This window comes from Amblyomma maculatum, chromosome 8 (assembly GCF_055883805.1).
Source record: "Amblyomma maculatum isolate TAMU_Amacu chromosome 8, ASM5588380v1, whole genome shotgun sequence".
Taxonomy (NCBI): Eukaryota; Metazoa; Arthropoda; class Arachnida; order Ixodida; family Ixodidae; genus Amblyomma; species Amblyomma maculatum.
In genome coordinates, this window is record NC_139351.1 from 46,174,241 (window position 1) to 46,180,408 (window position 6,168).

At 40.9% G+C, this 6,168-nt stretch overlaps 1 long non-coding RNA gene across 1 annotated transcript; it reads right to left on the reverse strand.

The window, feature by feature from the left end:
• Window positions 1-506: 506 nt before the first annotated feature.
• LOC146181092 (uncharacterized) lies at window positions 507-5,615 on the reverse strand. Its single transcript, XR_014700408.1, has 3 exons — window positions 5,542-5,615; window positions 4,268-4,404; window positions 507-838 (listed from the first exon to the last, which is right to left on the reverse strand). It is a non-coding gene; the product is annotated as an uncharacterized LOC146181092 (long non-coding RNA).
• Window positions 5,616-6,168: the final 553 nt, after the last annotated feature.

Here is a 6,168-nt window from a genome sequence, read left to right on the forward strand (position 1 = left end):
TAGTGGCAAGTCTTATGTAGGCACTATCTTTGGAGATACGTGGAAAGACAAGTCAGATGGGGTGGTAAAAAATGACTGGCTTGGTTTATGTGGTTTAACATCCCAAAGCAACCCAGGCTATGACAGATGCTGTAGGGGAGGACTTCAGAGCGTTCGACGAGGTGGGGCTCTTTAACGTGCACTGACATCGCAGAGGACATGAATGCGTTTTTGCTTCAATTTTGAGCTTACTGCTGAACTGGTCGTACTCAAAATAGGTTGGCGCTACTTTTATTCAAATTTAGACAAGGCCCTTTTGAGGATACAAGACTTGCATGTGTCCCAGACACATTCAGGAAGACACGTTGGCCCTGTACAAAGGCTTAAAACGTGGAGAGCTTGTCTCATTAAAACCCACCCGGCCCCACATAATCACTTTTTGGTACCTAGTATTGCCTGCTTTGGCTCGTCAATAGTAGGCTACCGACAATAGAGCTAAATTATTTTATCCATAAAATATCATGCAGCTTACTGCTGGAATATGCAGTCACACATAATTTTTGCTACATATGCAGTTAACAAGTCGTAATAGTGTATTCCCGAGAGTAAGAAATCAAGAAAGTGCCATTCATGTCCATCCTTTCCTTCAGGAAAAAGGTAAAATCTTGATCACATATGAAAGTCAAATATAGGAGAAATACCTGTCTTCTATAAGAAATCCACATGGATGCTGAAGAAACCATGCAGCTACGTCCCACTGCTACTTGTCCCAGAAGTCAGGTTGCCTAGTTTTTACTTGTCGGCACAGACCACGGCAACAGGGAGTCTCCAGATATGGCTCAATGAAGCATCAAGAGGACTGCATATGCATACGAGAACACTAGTCAGAACAGCAGGAAGAAAGTTATTTTGAATAATAAAAAAAGGAAAGGTCAAATGCACAAGTAACAGAAACAAACAAGGAATACTTCATATATTTGCTGAGTAACAGCATAAAAAGAGAAGCACAGAATTAGAAATACATTGCTCCACAGAGGCAAACTACAGTAAAAGGCTTGTGCACAAAATTCTCTTCTAGAGTGGAAGATTCAGTGATATATGCAAGGGGTTACGTTTATCTATTGTGCATGCATACGGTACTATAGGAATACATTACTGTCTGGGAAGTCAACCTCCACACCACCAGGTATCAAACTGTTTCAGAGGTTTCTGAAAGATTTCTATGCAATGACAGGAAGATCTTTCACTATCAAACACAGTTGCAAACAACACTAAAATCTAATGAGCCCATGTATGTTCCTCTTAAAATTGTGCGGACGGAGAAAATGTAGTTGCTGCTCCTTTTATTTATTTACTTGCAACTAATACTGCATCATTTCCAGCTATAGCATGCGTGAACACAATGCAAACAAACAATAGAGGTGAGCAAGCTTATCTAAAGATTTAGAATGACTTTTTGTAATAAAATGAACAGAAATCATTTACTAGCCATGTACAGGAGACAATGCATGTACTAAAGCAGAGCTGCACAGATTTAAGAGCCTTAAAAGCTCTAGCAAAACACCCCTCTTGTCACTGTTGCCTTTTCACAAACACTACAGGCTGGCCGAGAGCTAGTTTAGATACAATACTTCTAATTATCGCATTCAAACTGATCACTTTTTCAATACATTGATAAACACAGGTACACATGGCTGAGCTTTCAAAACATCATCTGTTAGACAAAACCCTCATTATACTCTTGGATAGGTCTGATAATAAAGATCAGCATGGCGAACAGCCATTCGGCGCTTCCGTGCGCTATGCAAGCTTAATAGCCTTATCATATCTTACAGAACACTGTTGTAATTTTCAACACCTGAGAACCAAATTCCATGGGGGTTTAAAGGGACATCTTTGAGCAAAGTTCACTGTAGGATATTGCCCCCAAAAAACCCAATCACAACAATATATAAACACATGTTCGACAGCCTCTGGCTTTCTGCACAACATACAGTTCACACCCCATGGCAGAAAGATCCATCTCTGCCATCTATGTTTATCCAGGCAGAACCCAAACATGCAATTTAAAGATTTTTAGCAGGCTGTAAAGGCATTCACTTTACATGTTAGGATGCATTATTATTTGATAAACACAAAAGGGCCGCCACGCTGATACTTCCCTTCGTCTTGCAGCCCCCCCCCCCCCCTTTCTGTAACAAGCCCCCTCATGTTTGCAGAACTCAAAAACACACAAAACAATTAAACAAAAAACGTTCTCAAACAGATAAATATCAACATATTACTTTTGTTATCGCTAGTAACTATTTGGCTCTAGGGTTAACGATGCATTTATTTAGGTTGTGAATAAAATGAGTTCGGAAGTTAATTGCAAATCTTGGTGACTAGCAAGAAAGTAAATATTTGTGTATATGTTGAAAGTAAATGTTCTCATTTAGTCACAGAAAAACAGAATACCACTTGAACGAACGTTACTTCGACGATGTATTCAGTTGTACGAACTTTATTAAATCCCCCCACTCAAGCTCTATTAAACACTATGCAAACGCACTTCATTTTAACAAACTTCAGTTATTGCTCATTTCAGTTCAACGAACATTTTCCGCGGTGCTATCCTGTGTCTTCAAAGTCATACTGAGCACTTACAAAAGCACAGTCCGCACTCTTTGTAGCATATTTTTATGTTAAGACCCACTCTTCATTATCGCGTGAAGAAAAGTGGCCATTATTTAGCTTTAAAGTGAATTGGCTGTCTAAACTAGCTTGTAACCAGATGAATCCATAGCTGTCTTTGCATGATTAATTAGCTGTACAGTCATAGCCAGCCAAAGCCAGATCTTCAGCCCTACCAGACCCTTTAGCTCCAAGAATTGCGAATGTGTGCATTTTGGTTAATCATGATCTGCTTGGAGAAAATGAAAGCCTTTTCTCCTCAGCAGGCCGTTGTGATAGGCAAGATTCTCAGGAGCTTGCACAGTAATCGAGTTCAAAACCACTGTAGTCCTTTCAAAAGTGCTGTAAACGGTTAGACATTCTTCACTTGCAAATCAGCGCAGTGACAAATAAATGGGCTCAGATAAGATTTGAACAACCTAAAAATCTGTGACAGATTTTCTCTTCTTCGGCTCCAAGATTACCTCGGAAGGAGACTGCAGCCATGAAATTAGGAGACGCCTGCTTCTGGGAAAGAGAGCAATGGTTAGCCTTGACCGCCTAGTAAAGAGCAGAGACATTAGTCTGCCAACCAAGATCCGTATAACTCGTGCTATGGTCTTTCCAGTTGTGATGTATGGATGCGAGAGTTGGACTGTGAAAAAGGCTGACCGCCTAAAAATTGACGTGTTTGAATTGTGGTGCTGGCAAAGACTCTTGAGAGTTCCTTGGACTGCCATAAGATCAAATCAGTCGATATTGTCGACCATAAACCGTAACTGCTCATTGGAGCGTCAAATTCTAAAGTTAAAGCTCAGCTACTTTGGTCATCTGATGAGAAGAGAGGAGTCGCTGGAGAAAGATTTGATGTTGGGAAAGGTTGAGGGTCGCCGGAGAAGGGGTAGGCAGCGAACGCGATGGTTAGATGGCATCCTAGAGGCACAGCAGATGAAGTTATGTGATGTTAGGAAGATAGTGAGAGACCGGAAAGCATGGCGTGACATGGTCCATAGGGTCACGAAGAGTCGGACACGACTGAACGACTGAAATGAATATTTCTTGAAGCTAATGGAAACAATCTTCCACGCATTTATTTCAGTCCAATGAACTTTCATTTCAACAAACTTTTTCCTAAGGTCCCTTGAACTTTGTTCAAGTGAAGCATCACTGTATGTGTACATATGCTGAGGCAGTCTAAATAAACAGTAACAGAATGTCAGCATGAACATGCACACATATGCACAGTGCAGTCAGCTATATTATAAAACCATGTTTGTCACTGAGCTATTAAAATACAGGTTTACTCAATTTTGCCTCAACTAGAAACAGTAGGTACTACTGCAATAAAACAGCTAAGTATATCTCCTGTTTTAAAGCACTGAAGAGGCCATGAAAAATTTTCTTTAGTGCAGACTATAAGCAAGATTCACCAACGCGTCAGTCGTGCGCTAAAAACGCAGCAAGATGATATAACAACACCGAGATGGTTTCAAGCTTTGCTTTAATGAAGCCTGTTACACATCCGCCCTTTATACTCTCAAAAGAAAACAATAAATGCAAGAAAACATGAACCAGTAAAAATTTTACCGTTATAAAGCAAACATCAATGCTAAAAACATCAGCATGTGATACCTACCAATTCAATGTCTCCTTTACAGGAATGATGCTTTAGGGCAGGGCACCCATGGCTGATAGAATAAACTGCCTCAACAGATTCATGACGCTGTCTGCTTCATATTCAGGCAGCACTCCCTCGATGGCAGATGAAATCTGCTGCAAAAGCAGTGTGACAATACAATTGCATCAGCTGGACTGCAAGCATTATTGCCAAACAAGTCGTAAACGCAGTAAAAGAAAGACTTCATAAAATCCATGCTTCTCAAAATCCATAACATACCATTACTTTCCCTATACTCCTAAAGAAAAGCTGTCTCAGAAAATGAATTCCTAGCAGCTCTAGGTCACATGCCATAAGTTACCAAAAAACTCGATCCTATCATCTGTTTCAATTCTGACCCTTGTCAGCAATGTCAAACATTAATAAACGAAGAACTTCCATAGTTGAAATTCACTTTTCAAAATATGCTGTTTCTCTGTGAAGCTTAAAGGTTCTTAGAAATTAAACAAAACAGAAGACTAAGTTTGAAAGCTCTAATCACTTAATTCACAGCCAATTGTTAGCTGGACCCAAATAACTTGCCACGCCTCCGTAAAAAAAAAAAAAAAAGAACCATTGGGACTTAAATAAACAATACGTACTGACCTACTGAGGATACAAATATAACTATTACTGTGTTGGAGTCTGCGAATTGTTATGAATAAAATGATATATCACCCCCCCAATCTGTGCTTACTCGAAAGGAAAGCTTAAAATACAGTATAATTTTACGCGCAAAAGTCGCTGCCTATGGACTATTCCAATCAACCTCGAATTACCGGCTCTATGTGCAAATAGCTCAGCAAAGAAACCCTATAAATAAAAAAGATAGGTAGCGAGCGATCGCACACATCTGATGGAAGATAAAAATAGTGTCTAGATCGCTTTTACGCAGTACAAGGCCTCTCTCAATATTTGAAGCTGACAGTTATGGCTGCGAGGCAAAGCGGTTGTTTACGTTTGAATAATTGGTAATAACTCCGCAAAAGAACGCCTTAACTATCTGAACTTTGTTGCAAAATGATCGGAAAGAGGTCGCGGACCATCGAGGATCACTTTTCAGAACTTAACTAGGTGCTAAAAAGGCTAAACGAAGAAAAATCTTCCTAGCACATTGGCCGTGCTGTGTGCAGCAAATTAAAAAATGGGTAAATGCGTGTAAGTTAAAAACTGCTCAGTTCAGAAACATAAACTTTTCCGTGAGTCTGCGCAAAGGGTTTATAAAAAAGGAATGAAAACGTTTGGCAACTTACATTGAAGATTTCTGGCAGAAAAGTATTTTTTTCCGTGCTCGACGTCGCCAAACGCCGCCTCCCCAAGAAGTTTTTTTGCAGATCTTCGGTGCACAATCACGTGACACAATCACGTGACGCATGCCTCTATTTTTGCAGGCATTCGGAGCGCAATCACGTGACACATGGGTGCCGAAGCCAAGCCGTGGCCTCGGCGTCCGCTCACGCGTGTATCGTGGAGTTCGCTTTTTTTTTTTTTTGTTTTAGTCGCGCTGCCGCGCTGTTCAGACGAAAGGCGGGAAGCGTAGAATGACGAGCGAGCTCCGGTTCTGTGCGTTCGCAATCTTTTGCTTTCGTTCTTTTTCTTCCGGTGGTTTTGTGGGGTGGCTGGTATTGGAGGCGACGCAGAGACTCGGAGTGGCGAGTCCGCTTCTTCACAGCGCGCTGCATGGATCGTGTGTTTGCTTTCCTCATTGTAATGAAAACTTGAGTTCTGACTTGTATGCGGGGCCACACATATTGAGTACCTGCGCATAAGTTATTTGCACACACGCCCGCTCACACACATGCAGATTTGCAGTGACGGAAAACATATAGCTCTCAAGACTGAGAGCATTATCCATTTATGCTAAATAAACACGAAAAACT